Raw genomic sequence first — 18570 nt, forward strand, 5'->3', positions numbered from 1 at the left:
ACAGACAAACAGGGGTGAAAATACAACATTCTCCCAACTTCGTTGGCGCAGGTAATAATTAAGAAATCCGCATCATTTTATGACATTTCCAAGTCATTGGGAAGAAAAAAACTGTGTGTTGACTCATCACCAAGACAAAAGACTCGAGGAAAACGCTCAAGAAATCTCAAGAATTAACAAAACATAAAAATTAAAAGAATAAGTTACTTTCTTAGTATCAGAGCAAGATCTATGCAAAGAACCACCTCAAGATGTTTCGCCGACACCAGAAACGTGAACTTTACCGACCTGAGATTTGCTTTAAGCCAACAGCTTTCGTCAGCTTATGAAATTCTGCACCAGAAAGTTTTCGTCTCATTCATGTTCCGTCCGGACTTTCGTTATTGCCTTGGGAGTTGCTAAGATAAACAAAAGGAGAAGAAGAAGAAGAAGACTTACGCGGGAAGGGAGAGAAAGATATCACAAGTTTCTTAGGTAAACAAGAGGAGTAGACTTACACAGGAAGGGAGAGAAAGATATCACAAGTTTCTTAGGTAAACAAAAGGAGAAGACTTACGCAGGGAGGGAGAGAAAGATATCAGAAGTTTCATAGGTAAACAAAGGGAGAAGAAGACGACGACTTACGCGGGAAGGGAGAGAAAGATAGCACGAGTTTCTAAGGTAAACAAAAGGGTAAGAAGACTTACGCAGGAAGGCAGAGAAAGATATCAGAAGTTTCTAGGGTAAACAAGAGAAGACGACTTACACGAGAAGAGAGAGAAAGATATCAGAAGTTTCTTAGGTAAACAAGAGAAGAAGACTAACGCAAGAAGGGAGAGAAAGATATCAAAAGTTTCTGAGGTAAACAAAAGGGTAAGAAGAAGACTTACGCAGGAAGGGAGAGAAAAATATCACGAGTTTCTGAGGTAAACAAAAGGAGAAGATGATTTACGCAAGAAGGGAGAGAAAGATATGGGTTTCTAAGGTAGACAGAAGACGACGATGATGACAACTCATACGGGAAGGGAAATGAAAATATCAAGAGTTTTTATGGGAAATAAAAGAAGAAGACTTATGCAGGAAGGGAGATAGAGATACCAGGAGTTTCCAAGGTAAACAAAAGGAGATGAAAATTTACATGGGAAGGGAGCAAAAACTACCATGAGTTTCTAAGTTAAACAAAAGGAGAAGACGACTTACACGGGAAGGGAAAGAAAGATATCACGAATTTCTAGGGTAAACAAAAGATGACGACGACGACTTTGAGGGGAAGGAAAAGGGAGATATCACAAGAGGAAAAAGTAAATATTTTGCAAGAGGGCAGTTAAGTTGTAAATGAGAGGCGAGGTGAATGCAGCTAAACTTTATTAAACAACCATCGAATTTACATACAGCAACTTGTGAGGAAGAATGTCACAAAAATTCAACCATAATAAAACTTGTGCTGGCATGATAACACAATTTTGTCTATTATCAGTGAAGGGAAGAGCAAATGATAAGATAAAAAAATAATACCATTACAGTATACGAGCGTGTATGAAACACGTCCAATACATGGCTCCCCACTAAAAATGACATTCATGTGAAATGGGGTGCACTGCTCTGGAAAGGCGTACTGTAGGCGGGTCATCTTGCAGGATATACGCAGGTTTAAAGCAATCAATGGGGACAGTCTTCTTTGCCACGAATGCTCAGTAAGGGCACCTTCGTTGTTTGACAGATCACAAGGAAAGGACCCGTGTAAGGGGTATTAGCGGTGGTTGGCTGTTGTCATTGCACAGGAAAACATGCAATGCCTTGTGTTAATCTGTCGGTATCTGTTGCTTCGCTAGGGGCTTGCAAGTCTGGCGGCATGGAGTCAATTTTCACACAACATGACGAAGGCGCTGGAGATTGCAGTCGGAAAAAAATTCGGCAGCGACGACCAACGGGTCGCAGTATACCATTTCAGCTGCCGAGATATGCAGTGAGTGGCCCTTAGTCCCAGGAGGATCCAGGGAAGCAGAGTAAACCAGTTGGAGTCCTTGCAGAGGAACATCAAAGCTGCTTTGAGGGCCCGATGAAAACGTTTAACCATTCCGTTGACAGCAGGGCTGTAGGCGGTTGTCTGATGTAGAGTGATTCTCAGGACATTCACTAATGATGTCCACAATTTAGAGGAGAAAGTGGTACCCATATCACAAGTAATACGCTCTGAGATACCAAATCTTGCTATCCATAATGAGAGTAAGGCAAATGTACATGAGGTGGACGTTGCAGTTTCCATGGGATTGCCTTCAGGCCAACAATGTCCTTGTGATGTGGGTAGGGGCCAAACAACATCAACATGAATGTAAGCAAATTGCCGCTGAGGTTGAGGAAAGGTGCCTACTCCTGAATCCGTGTGCCAATGTACTTTTAAAGTTTGACATGAAGTAGCGCTGACCCTTGGTAATGCCGTGCCAAATAAACTCCTTTTTCAGTAGCCAAGCAGTAGATTGTTGTGAGGGATGTGAAAGGCCATGAATAAAACCAAACACCTGTCAGCGCATGGGAGATGGTATCCCTGGTTGTTCTCTACCAGTACTGACATCATAGAGGAGGTTGGCGTTGGAGTCGTCGAGGGGGAAGTCTTCCCAACGACGGGATGTGTAGGATGTCCTACATGCTTGGTACTCTGGATCTTATCTCAGATGAATGGCAACCAATGTGTTTTACAGGGCATCAGCAACAGGATTAATTTTCCCAGGGATGTGTTGAAGGGTGAAATTGTATCCAACCCAGGCAGAGAGACGTCGGCGTTAATGCGCGGACCAGGCATAAGACTGTCGAGTGAAGGCATGCAAAAGAGGCACGTAGTCCGTGCAAATAACGAAGGGGGTACCCTCGAAATGGCGAAAGTGACGAACACCCAAGCGCGCTGCCAAGTTGGCTTTTTTCAGGCCAAAAACCTCAAATTTGGCATCTTTGTAATTGGTTGCCCTTTAGTAATATCATAAAAAGGTGGGCCTTAAATACTATATTTTTGGCCTTATTCTGATAATGAGTTGGCCTTTTAAAGCTGCAGTTGATTAGTAGTTGGCTTTTTTTCATTTAGAAAACCTGGCAACACTGCACCCAATAGCGCTGCCAGCAATTCGCGGTCGATGGTAGAGTAGCCAGATTCTGCCTTGGATAGTTGTCAACGGGCAGGGCGAGTCTTTGACCACCTGCTCGAGTACTGCACCAATAGTGACGTTTAAATATTAACTGCCTACTGACAGTCTGTAAGTTTTGGCTGGAATGATATTACCAGTGAAGAAAAGAGGAGATAAAAAGGGAGAGGAAAAACAAGAGAGAAATACGAAATAAAGAAAAACTGGACGATACAATTAAAAAATGAAAAAAAAGTACTGACTATTGCCAAATGAAATGTTAGAACTGGTGGTCTGACATGTAACATCCCGGGACTACCCAAGTAAGGTTGAATGTAAACCTTAAAACCGGACTTATATTTGAAGGAAATTGTATAAAATAGTTTTGTTGATATAGACTAACATTTTCAAATGAGTCACGTGGATTTTTATGAAGTAATTTGTGAAAAACAAATATAAGGAGGTTGTTATAAGGCAATCATAGGCAGCCAAATATCATGGACTACTACTACTACTACTACTACTACTACTACTACTACTACTAATAATAATAATAATAATTGTAGTAGTAGTAGTAGGAGAAACATTGATTATTATTATTATTATTATCATTATTATTATTATTATTAGTAGTAGTAGTAGTAGTAGTATTAGTAGTAGTACACAACTACCGTAGAGTAATAGTACCATCAAAGAAACATTACCAGTAAACACAACGAACCCCTTTCTGAAAGAGAACTCAGCCATGAACGATTTCTTAATTAACAAGAGGAAAGCGAACCTGAACAGAAACCCTAAAACATTCTTTCAATAACCTCCTCGCTCAGTACACTGTGACGGGCCGAGAGAGGATTGTGAACTCAAAAGGCAGGATGCAATCAACTGAGTTATTTATTAAGGAACACACTCCTTTATATACAAAACCTCAAGGCAACAGGACGTGATATGTTCGAGAGACAGACAATGATACAGAGCAAAACCGGAGACATGATCATTCAGGTTCTTTTCAGTGCGAGGGAAGAGTGCAGATACAAGCAAAATATATACAAAAGGAATTATGTACAATTGTGTGACACACGGTTGGTACATGGCTCCCCCTCTAAAAATGACATACTGAACATGTTAAATAGGTGCCCTGAATCTGGAGAGGTAGTAGTAAAAACTGCCACGATTAGCGGCAGTGAGTGGCTGTAGAAGTCGATGGTTGGGGTGCGAGTGCGAGCGAGTGGTGGATGATGGGTGGCTGTGTTGCCGCTCCGGCTCGTCACGGGGTAGGCAAGTGTGTCCTACGGCATTCATAGGCGAGTGTGTCCTACGGCATTCATAGGCGAGTGTGTCCTACGGCATTCATAGGCGTGTGTCCTACGGCATTCATAGGCCTACGGCGTTCATAGGCGTGTATGTCCTACGGCATTCATAGGCGTGTATGTCCTACACCATTCACGTCCGCTTCGGTTGAAGTTGAATAGGTGTCCTCTTCGTCACGAGTGGAGGCGTTGATGGAGGTTTTGAAGGTCATGAAGTGGCTGTCCATAAGGGCACGAAGTAGGTTCACCTCATGAGGAGAGCTGTCTGCGGCAGGTTGCAGGCGAGTGATACTGGTCATTTTCCCGAGGGTGAGCGAAGCCCTTTGGTCCCCCAACGGTTGTTGAGAGAGCTGAAAAGGCGTTACTATACGGGGGGATGGCGACGGCGAGTACTGCTGCAGATGGTATGCGTTGACAGCGTCATAGTAACGGTGAGAGGTGGAGGGGGGGGGGGAGGAGGAGCGAGTCACTCCGGGGTCACCAATGTGACGGGCCGAGAGAGGATTGTGAACTCAAAGGCAGGATGCAATCAACTGAGTTGTTTATTAAGGAACACTCTCCTTTATATACAAAACCTTAAGGCAACAGGACGTGACATGTTCGAGAGACAGACAATGATACAGAGCAAAACCGGAGACATGATCATTCAGGTTCTTTTTAGTGCGAGGGAAGAGCGCAGATACAAGCAAAATATATACAAAAGGAATTATGTACAATTGTGTGACACACGGTTGGTACATGGCTCCCCCTCTAAAAATGACATACTGAACATGTTAAATAGGTGCCCTGAATCTTGAGAGGTAGTAGTAAAAACTGCCCCGATTAGCGGCAGTGAGTGGCTGTAGAAGTCGATGGTTGGGGTGCGAGTGCGAGCGAGTGGTGGATGATGGGTGGCTATGTTGCCGCTCCGGCTCGTCACGGGGTAGGCAAGTGTGTCCTACGGCATTCATAGGCGTGTGTGTCCTACGGCATTCATAGGCGAGTGTGTCCTACGGCATTCATAGGCGAGTGTGTCCTACGGCATTCATAGGCGAGTGTGTCCTACGGCATTCATAGGCGTGTGTCCTACGGCATTCATAGGCCTACGGCGTTCATAGGCGTGTATGTCCTACGGCATTCATAGGCGTGTATGTCCTACAGCATTTACGTCAGCTTCGGTTGAAGTTGAATAGGTGTCCTCTTCGTCACGAGTGGAGGCGTTGATGGAGGTTTTGAAGGTCATGAAGTGGCTGTCCATAAGGGCACGAAGTAGGTTCACCTCACGAGGAGAGCTGTCTGCGGCAGGTTGCAGGCGAGTGATACTGGTCATTTTCCCGAGGGTGAGCGAAGCCCTTTGGTCCCCCAACGGTTGTTGAGAGAGCTGAAAAGGCGTTACTATACGGGGGGCTGGCGACGGCTAGTACTGCTGCAGAAGGTATGCGTTGACAGCGTCATAGTAACGGTGAGAGGTGGAGTGGGGGGGGGAGGAGCGAGTCACTCCGGGGTCACCAATGTGACGGGCCGAGAGAGGATTGTGAACTCAAAGGCAGGATGCAATCAACTGAGTTGTTTATTAAGGAACACTCTCCTTTATATACAAAACCTCAAGGCAACAGGACGTGACATGTTCGAGAGACAGACAATGATACAGAGCAAAACCGGAGACATGATCATTCAGGTTCTTTTTAGAGCGAGGGAAGAGTGCAGATACAAGCATAATTTATACAAAAGGAATTATGTACAATTGTGTGACACACGGTTGGTACAACACCAACGGGAAAGTATAAAGAATTAAAAAAGAAGAAAAGATTAAGAATTGAAAGGAAAGATTTCGTGTTACCGTAAGGTTTGACAGGACCACCTACAAGAGAGTCTCTTCTGTTGGACTACGAGCTACATGGGACACCGTATAGGGTTTGCCTGTCTTCAGTGGGTGGAAAATGGATTTTGTAATGTCCGGTTGGTTGGTTGGTTCTTTCTCTCTCTCTCTCTCTCATATATATATATATATATATATATATATATATATATATATATATATATATATATATATATATCATCTCATCTACGCCTATTGCCGCAAAGGGCTCAGTTAGATTTCGCCAGTCGTCTCAATACTTCTCCATTCATCATCTACTTCACGCTTCATAGTCCTCTCCCATATAGGCCTGGGTCTTCCACCTCGTCTAGTGCATTGTGGAGCCCAGCTGAATGTATGATGAACTAATCTCTCTTGGAGAGTGCGAAGGGCATGCCCAAACCATCTCCATTTACCCCTCATCATGATCTCATCCACATATGGCACTCAAGTAATCTCGATTATAGTTTCATTTCTAATCCTGTTCTGCCATTCAACTCCCAATATTTTTCTGAGGGCTTTGTTCTCAAATCTAAAAAAATATATTGTATAATACACATTATATATATATATATATATATATATATATATATATATATATATATATATATGTATATATATAATAAATATATATATGTATATATATTATATATATGTATGTATATATATATATATATATATATATATAAAATATATATAAGTATATATATATATATTTATATATATAAGTATATATATATTTATTTATATATATATATATATATATATATATATATATATATATATATATATATAAATATATATATACATATATATAAATATATATATATAAATAAATATATATAAATAAATATATATAAATAAATATATATATATATATATATATATATATATATATATATATATATATATATATAAATATATGCATATATATATATATATATATATATATATATATATATATATATATACATACATTGTGTGTGTTTGTATGTGTATTCTCGTAAGCATAATGTTGATATGAATAATTAATTTCACCGATTGATCGAATAACAATAATTGAGACAGTATTTGCCAATATCACTAAAACTGAAAACTCAACAGAAGCAGAGTTAGACGAGAAAGACATAAATAGATAAATAAATAAATAAATAAACAAATTAAATAAATAAATAAATAAATAAATATCAAACAGATGAAAACGTGGAAGCGAATGCCTTTCAAATCTTCAATTCAATTCGTCATTAATAATTCTTCAATTCTCGCAAGAGCAATCTGTGTAAAATCGCATTAATCACAACGAGTTAATTGCGATGCGACATTCGATAATTAAATGCTTTTGACGAAGAGGTCATTAAGAGATCTACAAGAAATAAAATGCTTCTTTTATTGAAGGTTTACCTGCACGGATAATGCGTTGAGTCTGCAAGGTTCGTTCATTTGCATTTATATTCTATTTTAGGGCCCCAGTCTTTCTGCTAGTGTGTCAAATATATTTTTTTGCTAGTTTGCGTCAAATATGTCTATCTGCTAGTTTGTGTTAAAAACTGTCTTCTGCTAGTTTGTGTCAAAAACTGTCTTTCTGCTAGTTTGTGTCAAATATGTCTTTCTGCTAGTTTGCATCAAATATGTCTTTCTGCTAGTTTGCATCAAATATGTCTATCTGCTAGTTTGTGTCGAATAAGTTTGTCTGCTAATTTGCGTCAAATATGTTTTTCTGCTAGTTTGCGTCAAATATGTTTTTCTGCTAGATTGTGTCAAATATGTTTTTCTGCTAGATTGTGTCAAATATGTTTTCTGCTAGTTTGTGTCAAATATGTTTTTTTGCTAGTTTGCGTCAAATATGTCTATCTGCTAGTTTGTGTCAAAAACTGTCTTTCTGCTAGTTTGTATCAAAAATGTCTTTCTGCTAGTTTGTGTCAAAAATGTCTTTCTGCTAGTTTGTGTACAAATTGTCTTTTTGGTAATTTGTGTCAAAAAGATCTATCTGCTAGTTTGTGTCATTAAGTATTTCTGCTAATTTGTGTCAAAAGTGTTTTTTTGATACTAGTATCAATCCTCCTAGGGACTAGCATCAATCCTCTTAGGACCCCTAGGAAGATTGATACTAGTATTAATCTTCCTAGCATCCCTAGAAGGATTGATACTAGTATTAATCCTCCTAGGTCCCATAGGAGGATTGATACTCCTTATCTTTATCAATCCTCCTATGGGGCATAGGGGGATTAATTCTCCTTCTTTGACCATAGTTGCTTTGGCTAATTTTTAATGGCTGGATGAATTTACTGCCGCCAACCCTCCCCATTTACCCAGCAGCTGAGGGGGGAGATGGGGGGGGGGGGGGGGGCAAGCCAGCCTCAACTTGGTATCGGTCCCAAGCCCGGGTAAATGGGAAGGAATGGCGACTGGAAAGGCATCCGGCCATTAAAAATTAGCCAAAGCAACTATGGTCAGAGAAGGAGAATTATTCCTATAGGAGGATTGATACTTGAATTAATCCTATAGGAGAATTGATACTTGTATCAATCCTCCTAGGCCCCCTAGGAGTATTGATAAAGGTAATCCTCCTAGGCCCCCTAGGAGGATTGATAAAGGTAATCCTCCTAAGTTCCCCCTAAGAGGATTGATTAAGATAATCCTCCTAGGACCCCCTAAGAAGGTTTGATAAAGCTAATCTTCCTAGGCCCCCTAAGAGGATTGATAAAGATAATCCTCCTAGGCCCCCATAGGAGGATTGATAAAATTAATCCTCCTAGGCCCCCATAGGAGGATTGATAAAATTAATCCTCCTAGGCCCCCATAGGAGGGTTGATAAAGAATCTTCCTAGGTCCCCCTAGGAGGGTTGATAAAGATAATCCTCCTAGGCCCCCCTAGGAGGTTCATAAGATAATCCTCCTAAGCCCCCCTAGGAGGACGGATAAATATAATCCTCCTAGGCTCCCCTGAGGAGGATTGATAAATATAAACCTCCTAAGCCCCCTAGGAGAATTGATAAAAATATTCCTCCTAAGCCCCCTAGGAGAATTGATAAAAATAATCCTCCAAGGCCCCCCTAGGAGGGTTCATAAAGATAATCCTCCAAGGCCCCGATAGAAGGGTTGATAAAGATAATCCTCCTATGCCCCCTTTGGAGGGTTGATAAAGATAATCCTCCTATGCCCCCTTTGGAGGGTTGATAAAGATAATCCTCCTATGCCCCCTTTGGAGGGTTGATAAAGATAATCCTCCTATGCCCCCTTTGGAGGGTTGATAAAGATAATCCTCCTAGGCCCCCCTAGGAGGATTGAAAAACATAATCCTCCTAGGCCCCCCCAGAAGGATTGATAAAGTTAATCCTCCTAGGACCCTAGGAGGGTTGATAAAGAATCCTAGGTCCCCCTATGAGGGTTGATAAAGATAATTCTCCTAGGCCCCGTAGGAGAACTGATAAAGATAATCCTCCTAGCATCCCCTAGGAGAACTGATAAAGATAATCATCCTAGGCCCCCCTAAGAGGGTTGATAAAGATAATCCTCCTAAGCCCCCTAGGAGGGTTGATAAAGATAATCCTCCTAAGCCCCCTAGGAGTGTTGATAAAGATAATCCTCCTAAGCCCACTAGGAGAATTGATAAAGATAATCCTCCTAGGCCCCCTAGGAGGGTTGATGAAGATAATCCTCCTAGGCCCCCCTAGGAGGGTTCACAAAGAATCCTCCTAGGCCCCCTAGGAGGCTTGATAAAGATAATCCTCCTATGCCCCCATAGGAGGGTTGATAAACAATCCTTCTAAGCCCCCTAAGAAGGTTGATAAAGAATCCTCCTGAGCCCCCTAAGAGGGTCGATAAAGAATCCTCCTGAGCCCCCTAAGAGGGTCGATAAAGAATCCTCCTAAGCCCGCTAAGAGGGTTGAAAAAGAATCCTCCTAGGCCCCTCTAGGTGGGTTGATAAAGAATCCTCCTAAGCCCCCCTAAGAGGGTTGAAAAAGATAATCCTCCTAGGCGCCCTTAGGTGGGTTGATAAAGAATCCTCCTAAGCCCGCTAAGAGGGTTGAAAAAGAATCCTCCTAGGCCCCTCTAGGTGGGTTGATAAAGAATCCTCCTAAGCCCCCCTAAGAGGGTTGAAAAAGATAATCCTCCTAGGCGCCCTTAGGTGGGTTGATAAAGAATCCTCCTAAGCCCGCTAAGAGGGTTGAAAAAGATTCCTCCTAGGCCCCTCTAGGTGGGTTGATAAAGAATCCTCCTAAGCCCCCCTAAGAGGGTTGAAAAAGATAATCCTCTTAACCCCCCTAAGAGGGTTGATAAAGATAATCCTCCTAGGCCCCCCTAGGAGGTTCATAAAGATAAACCTCCTAAGCCCCCTAGGAGAATTGATAAAAATATTCCTCCTAAGCCCCCTAGGAGAATTGATAAAAATAATCCTCCAAGGCCCCCCTAGGAGGGTTCATAAAGATAATCCTCCAAGGCCCCGATAGAAGGGTTGATAAAGATAATCCTCCTATGCCCCCTTTGGAGGGTTGATAAAGATAATCCTCCTAGGCCCCCCTAGGAGGATTGAAAAACATAATCCTCCTAGGCCCCCCCAGGAGGATTGATAAAGATAATCCTCCTAGGCCTCCTAGGAGGATTGATAAAGATAATCCTCCTAGGACCCTAGGAGGGTTGATAAAGAATCCTAGGTCCCCCTATGAGGGTTGATAAAGATAATTCTCCTAGGCCCCCTAGGAGTACTGATAAAGATAATTCTCCTAGGCCCCCTAGGAGAACTGATAAAGATAATCCTCCTAGGATCCCCTAGGAGAACTGATAAAGATAATCATCCTAGGCCCCCCTAAGAGGGTTGATAAAGATAATACTCCTAAGCCCCCTAGGAGGGTTGATAAAGATAATCCTCCTAAGCCCCCTAGGAGGGTTGATAAAGATAATCCTCCTAAGCCCACTAGGAGAATTGATAAAGATAATCCTCCTAGGCCTCCCTAGGAGGGTTGATGAAGATAATCCTCCTAGGCCCCCCTAGGAGGGTTCACAAAGATAATCCTCCTAGGCCCCCTAGGAGGCTTGATAAAGATAATCCTCCTAGGCCCCCATAGGAGGGTTGATAAACAATCCTTCTAAGCCCCCTAAGAAGGTTGATAAAGAATCCTCCTAGGCCCCTCTAGGTGGGTTGATAAAGAATCCTCCTAGGCCCCTCTAGGTGGGTTGATAAAGAATCCTCCTAAGCCCCCCTAAGAGGGTTGAAAAAGATAATCCTCCTAGGCGCCCTTAGGTGGGTTGATAAAGAATCCTCCTAAGCCCGCTAAGAGGGTTGAAAAAGAATCCTCCTAGGCCCCTCTAGGTGGGTTGATAAAGAATCCTCCTAAGCCCCCCTAAGAGGGTTGAAAAAGATAATCCTCCTAGGCCCCCTTAGGTGGGTTGATAAAGAATCCTCCTAAGCCCGCTAAGAGGGTTGAAAAAGAATCCTCCTAGGCCCCTCTAGGTGGGTTGATAAAGAATCCTCCTAAGCCCCCCTAAGAGGGTTGAAAAAGATAATCCTCTTAACCCCCCTAAGAGGGTTGATAAAGATAATCCTCCTAGGCCCCCCTAGGAGGTTCATAAAGATAATCCTCCTAAGCCCCCCTAGGAGGACGGATAAATATAATCCTCCTAGGCTCCCCTGAGGTGGATTGATAAAGATGATCCTCTTAAACCCCTAGGAGAATTGATAAAGATATTCCTCCTAAGCCCCCTAGGAGAATTGATAAAAATAATCCTCCTAGGCTCCCTAGGAGGGTTCCTAAAGATAATCCTCCTAGGCCCCGCTAGAAGGGTTGATAAAGATAATCCTCCTATGCCCCCTTAGGAGGGTTCATAAAGATAATCCTCCTATGCCCCCTTAGGAGGGTTGATAAAGATAATCCTCCTAGGCCCCCCTAGGAGGATTGATAAACATAATCCTCCTAGGCCCCCCCAGGAGGATTGATAAAGATAATCCTCCTAGGACTCCTAGGAGGATTGATAAAGATAATCCTCCTAGGTCCCCCTAGGAGGGTTGATAAAGATAATTCTCCCAGGCCCCCTAGGAGAAGTGATAAAGATAATCATCCTAGGTCCTCGCAGGAGCGTTGATGAAGATAATCCTCCTTGGCCCCCCTAGGAGTGTTGATAAAGATAATCCTCCTAGGCCCCCCTAGGTGGGTTGATAAAGATAATCCTTCTAGGTCCCCTAGGAGGGTTGATAAAGATAATCCTCCTAGGCCCCCATACGAAGGTTGATAAAGATTCCTCCTAAGCCCCTCTGAGAGGGTTGAAAAAGATAATCCTCCTAGGCCCCCCTAGGAGGGTTGATAAAGAATCCTCCTAAGCCCCCCTAAGAGGGTTGAAAAAGATAATCCTCCTAGGACCCCCAAGGAGGGTTGATATAGAATCCTCCTGAGCCCCCCTAAGAGGGTTGACAAAGATAATCCTCCTAATCCCACCCTAAGAGGGTTGATAAAAATAATCCTCCTAGGCCCCCCTAGGAGGTTCATAAAGATAATCCTCCTAAGGCCCCCTAGGAGGACGGATAAATATAATCCTCCTCGGCTCCCCTAGGAGGATTGATAATGATAATCCTCCTAAGCCCCCTAGGAAAATTGATAAAGATAATCCTCCTAAGCCCCCCTAGGAGGGTTGATAAAGATAATCCTCCTAGGCCCCCCTAGGAGGGTTGATAAAGATAATCCTCCTAGGCCCGCCTAGAAGGGTTGATAAAGATAATCCTCCTAGGCCTCCGTAGGAGGGTTGATAAAGATAATCCTTCTAGGGCCCCCTAGGAGGGTTAATAAAGATAATCCTCCTAGGCCCCCCTGGGAGGATTGATAAAGAATCCTCCTAGGCCCCCTAGGAGGACTGATAAAGATAATCCTCCTAGGCCCCCTAGGAGGACTGATAAAGATAATCCTCCTAGGCTCCCCTAGGAGTGTTGATAAAGATAATCATCCTAGACCCCCCAGGAGGGTTGATAAAGAAAACCATCTTAGGCCCCCCTAGGAGGATTGATAAAGAATCCCCTAGGCTCCCCTAGGAGGCTTGATAAAAATAATCCTCCTAGGCACCTTTAGGAGGATTCATAAAGATAATCCTCCAAGGCCCCCCTAGGAGGGTTGATAAAGATAATACTCCTATTCCCCCCTAGGAGGGTTGATAAAGATAATCCTCCTAGGCCCCCTTGGAGGATTTATAAAGATAATCCTCCTAGGCCTGCTAGAAGTACTGATAAAGATAATCCTCCTAGGTCCCACTAGGAGTACTGATAAAGATAATCCTCCTAGGTCCCACTAGGAGGACTGATAAAGATAATTTTCCTAGGTCCCACTAGGAGGGTTGATAAAGATAATCCTCCTAGGTCCCCCTAGGAGGACTGATAAAGATAATCCTCCTAGGTCCCCCTAGGAGGATTGATAAAGATAATCCTCGTAGGTCCCCCTAGGAGGATTGATAAAGATAATCCTCGTAGGTCCCCCCAGGAGGACTGATAAAGATAACCCTAGGTCCCACTAGGAGGATTGATAAAGATAATCCTCCTAGGTCCCCCTAGGAGGACTGATAAAGATAATCCTCCTAGGTCCCCCTAGGAGGATTGATAAAGATAATCCTCGTAGGTCCCCCTAGGAGGATTGATAAAGATAATCCTCGTAGGTCCCCCTAGGAGGATTGATAAAGATAATCCTCGTAGGTCCCCCTAGGAGGATTGATAAAGATAATCCTCGTAGGTCCCCCCAGGAGGACTGATATAGATAACCCTAGGTCCCACTAGGAGGGTTGATAAAAGATAATCCTCTTAGGGCCCCTAGGAGGGTTGATAAAGATAATCCCCCTAGGCCCCCTAGGAGAACTGATAAAGATAATCCTCCTAGGTCCCACTAGGAGGATTGATAAAGAATCCTCCTAGGCTCCCCTAGGAGGGTTGATAAAGATAATCCTCCTATGCCCCCATAGGAGGATTGCTAAAGATAATCCTCCTAGGCTCCCCTAGGAAGATTGATAAATATAATCCTCCTAAGCCCCCCTAGGAGGACGGATAGATAATCCTCCCAGGCCACCCTAGGAGGATTGATAAAGATAATCCTCCATTCGCCCCCCTAGGAAGATTGATACTTGAATCAATCCTTCTAGGACCCACCTTTTAGGGTTACGACAGGCCAGATATGACCGTGTGGTCAACCTATCACTAATTGCTTGTTAGAAGAATTAAGGAATTACAAATTTCATATTTTTATGCAACTCAGAAAATATTAGTTTTCAAGAGCCATATTCCTTTACTTCTAGTTTTAAATTGTCGTATATCGTTTTATATAAACTAACTTCCAGAGCTCCATGTTGAGGATTCCAGCAAGTTTGTTCACGAAATATACGGAACATTCCTGGAATATCTTTATTTTTCGAAATTTTTTGACGTATTTCCGAGACATCACACAGCCAAACAAAAAATCCTAACAGTTTCCGTTCTACCAATTCTGTATCTATTTGTCTTCCGGGTTCTATTGACAACAGAGTTTACTGTGTTATGACTTTTGTTGTAGTGGTACTACGTTTTTTCTATTTTTATCATTTTTTTTCTCCAATTTTGTGTTTTGCCTTGTCTCCAATTTATTTGCCTTTTTTTGTTTTTTGTTTTGTCTCCAGTTTATTTGCCTATTCCCATAATTTTGTCTTTAGCGAGAATGGTGAACTGAGGAAAATTGAGTAAATAATAGGTTAGGTTAAGTTTTATGAGAATTGGTGACATCAATCACTTAAAATAATAGGTAAGTTTAGGTTAGGTAAGGTTTTATGAGGATTGGTCATATCAATTAGTAAGTTAAAGTAAATAATAGGTTATGTTAGGTTAAGTTACATTGTTTTATGAAAATGGGCAATATAAATTATTAAGTTAAAAGTAAATAATAGGTTGTTGATAATTTATAATTTTGACTGCAAAATATTTTCCTTGTAATATAAGCTAGTATTCGATGGCATACAATGTTAAAATTGATACATTTATGGTTCAAATTGATAATTTAGGCAAAACTGTGAACGTAAGTGATTGCAAGTGAATAAATATAAGTGGCAGTGTTTAATGCAGGTTCATAGTAACCCAGAGTCATCTACACTATCATTGCCTTCGTTACTAGCTGCAAATGGAAGGATATTCTGAATTCATCAAGAGTTTTAAAAACCAAGACTTTGTATTATATTTTAGCACCCCTAATCTCTCTGTGAGGACCATTCCTTATCGCTTATAGCATTGGCTATTTTGCCTTTGTATTTCGATAGTGGCAAACTAAACCTATTTGGTATCCGGCTCAATTCTGATCTTAATAGTTTCCCGGCTGCATGGAAAACTCTGTAGGATACAAAGTCAGTTGTGAAAATAAAGGGGTTGTGGTGGCCGATGTGGTAACGTCCCTGACTGGTGAACGCAGGACTGAAGTTCGAGTACCACAAACTCATTAGTTATTTTGGTAGCTGCAACCTCACCATCCTTGTGAGATAAGGATGGGGGTTAGGGGGAATCTACAGGTCTATCTACTGAGTCATCAGCAGCCATTACCTGGCCCTCCTTGGTCCTAGCTTGGGTGGAGAGGGGGCTTGGGCGCTAATCATATGTAAATTATGGTCAGTCTCTAGGGCAATGTCACTGTCCCTTGCCTCTGCCATTTATGAGCAGCCTTTAAACCTTTAAAAGGGATTTTTTTTACAAATTTGGATTTCTACATATTTTAACACATTGGCACTATAACTACATGAAACCTAAAATACGACACTTTTCAATCACGTTATTATGCAATAGTTGACCACAATACCACAACAAATAGCCATCTCAGACATGACTACCACTGAGCAAAGACATTGACATCCTTAAATCTGCAGTGATGGAAAAAGTATTTGCCTGATAAGAATACACAAAATATTTAGTCTTAGTATTTCGCAATCTTTAATGTCGTCTTTTAAAACACTGGCATTCCTTTTTCCTTTCGGGGCTACACAACCGTCAGGAAAGGGGTAACAATTCAAACAACCTTAGTCAATTCTTAAGGAAAGTGGGTAAATAAAAAAATTATCGTTCAACTGTCCTTATCCTAACAATCAGAAGTCTTTAAAATTGCTTAATACTAATTTCAAAATACTAGAAATAACGTGAAGTTTATAGGAAAAGTGAGGTATTTTTCATACCAATATACACTTAATATTTTGCATTACAAAACGGTAAAAGTCTGGCAGCATTTATTTCAGGAATTTTACAGTTTTAAGAACGGTTTTATTGACGTAAAAGTGATATTACGGTCTTCATTCCCTAAAGATAAAGGTAGAAATACAGGCGCCTGTATTTTACTGTAATACGGTTTAGAACAATGTTTTTACGGAGAATTTCCGATAAAAATTACGTTTTTTTTCTAACAGTAACTGGTTTATCTGTCTCTGAAGCTTTAGTGAAATTCACAATTTCTCGTGAAATGATAAAAGGGCCGAGTAGGAAATACAGGCCATGTCACCCAGTTCTCTGCTAATATCCTTACTTCTCTCCGTATATTCCACTTCAAACTAGTTTATTCAATGATCATCACATTTGCCTATTTCCTTTGCGTTATTTATATCACTCACCTAATTCTAATTTTGAAACTAATAATTCCCTTAAATTCTCTATGTATATTTACAGATTGGTGATTTCCCTCTTACTAAATTAACATTGCAAACCTATGAATATCTATAGCCAAATTGAATAAAGCAATTTAATTTCCTTACATATTATAAACTATTAAAAACTTACATTTAACACAAGACGACCAACTGTAGAGTAACCCAAGATACAATGCTGGGACTAAAACTTGATGGTAGAACTTGTACAATACTATTGGCAGGGGCTGAGTGGGGTCGTGCTTTTCATCTGTTCCATTTCATGATCTCCTGATTATCATTTCCTGGAGAGAAAATAGAAGAAATCAATGCTTTGTGGAAAATAAATGTTTTAAGAAATTTTATACTTTAAAATGAAAATCATTATCTTGTGTATGAGGGCTATCATCATGATAAAAAAGAAAAAAAAATAAGTGAATGAATAATTTTTTTATTGAACAAATAGCATTTTATAATTTTGGCAAAAAATAACATATAAATGAATAGTTTTCTTCAAACAAATCACGTTTTACACTTTTGAAACCACTTTGAGACCAAACTGGAAAAACAAAGTTCTTAACTTCAGTGAGCCATTTCAAACTTATAAAGGTCGTGTTATTTTGTTTTACCTCCTCTATACTCTCATTTTCAACTCTGTCTATTTTTCTACCTACTACTATGGATTCTCCAGTCTGCAAATGATTCAATGCGGATTGGAATACTAGACAAAGGTATTTTTTTCACCAATGAAATTACAAAAGTTTTTAATTTCCATTTTACGTAGCGAATTTACCCATAAACATTACTTTTCGGCTGGCCAGAGTGGGGTTCAATTACTACCCAAACTCTATAGTTTCTTTGGTCACTGCAATCTCACCATCCTTGTGAGCAAAAGATAAATAGTTTAGGGGAGCCTATAGGTCTATCTGCTGAGTCATCAGCATCCATTGCCTGGCCCTCCTTGGTCCTAGCTTGGGGGGAGAGGGGACTTGGGCATTGATCATATGTATATATGGTCTGTCACTAGGGCATTGTCCTGTTCGATAGGGCAATGTCACTGTCCCTTACCTCTGCTTCATGAGCGGCCTTTAAAACCTTTCTAAGTGTTTCAGTATTTAGCAGACAAATATCAAAATCTAGAATATTTCCCTCACCCTGCACACATCTAGAAGATGGGATAATTCCCTCTCTAGGAAGGATTAATACTTTTTCCTCCAAGCTCCCCCTCACCCCCTGTAGTATGGAGGGATTGAACCTTGGAGGAATAACACTACTGGAGATACAGTGAACAAGGAGGTTCAATTTGGCCCTGTCAAAATAACAGTTCTCGATTCCAAAATTATCTCCACCACTGTATTAGAATTTTGTGTCTTCTAATCAGGGCTTTGTTTACTGAAGGTAACCATTATTTTGCTTTTCATTATAGTTCCCACCTTCCTGAAGTGCTTATTGGATGTACACGAAAATTCAACACGACTTAAAAATCCATCTATTACATTGCATGCGAGTAGCAATGGTTTGCAATCGTGTCAAGAACTTTTGATTTCTTGTTTATGAAAATATAAGGACTGGACACATTCATCTCCTATTCTGCACAAGGTGAGTACTGTATTTAAGGGGACTGTCCGGGTAGGTATTTTGGCATACCAACTTGAAAAATTCAAAAATCGTTTTATTGTCTCTCTGTATAGAGAAACATATCGTACATGCTCTCCAGAAGTTTCAACCCATTATTTTCATAAAT

At 41.1% G+C, this 18570-nt stretch overlaps 1 long non-coding RNA gene across 1 annotated transcript in view; it reads right to left on the reverse strand.

The window, feature by feature from the left end:
- Positions 1-18570, reverse strand: part of LOC137622869 (uncharacterized) — an 86164-nt gene that overhangs the window by 24024 nt on the left and 43570 nt on the right. Inside the window, exon 3 of the long non-coding RNA XR_011040506.1 lies at positions 16981-17131. This is a non-coding gene — a long non-coding RNA (uncharacterized lncRNA). The remainder of the gene's footprint in view (positions 1-16980; positions 17132-18570) is intronic.

The sequence above is a fragment of the Palaemon carinicauda genome, chromosome 29 (assembly GCF_036898095.1).
Source record: "Palaemon carinicauda isolate YSFRI2023 chromosome 29, ASM3689809v2, whole genome shotgun sequence".
Taxonomy (NCBI): Eukaryota; Metazoa; Arthropoda; class Malacostraca; order Decapoda; family Palaemonidae; genus Palaemon; species Palaemon carinicauda.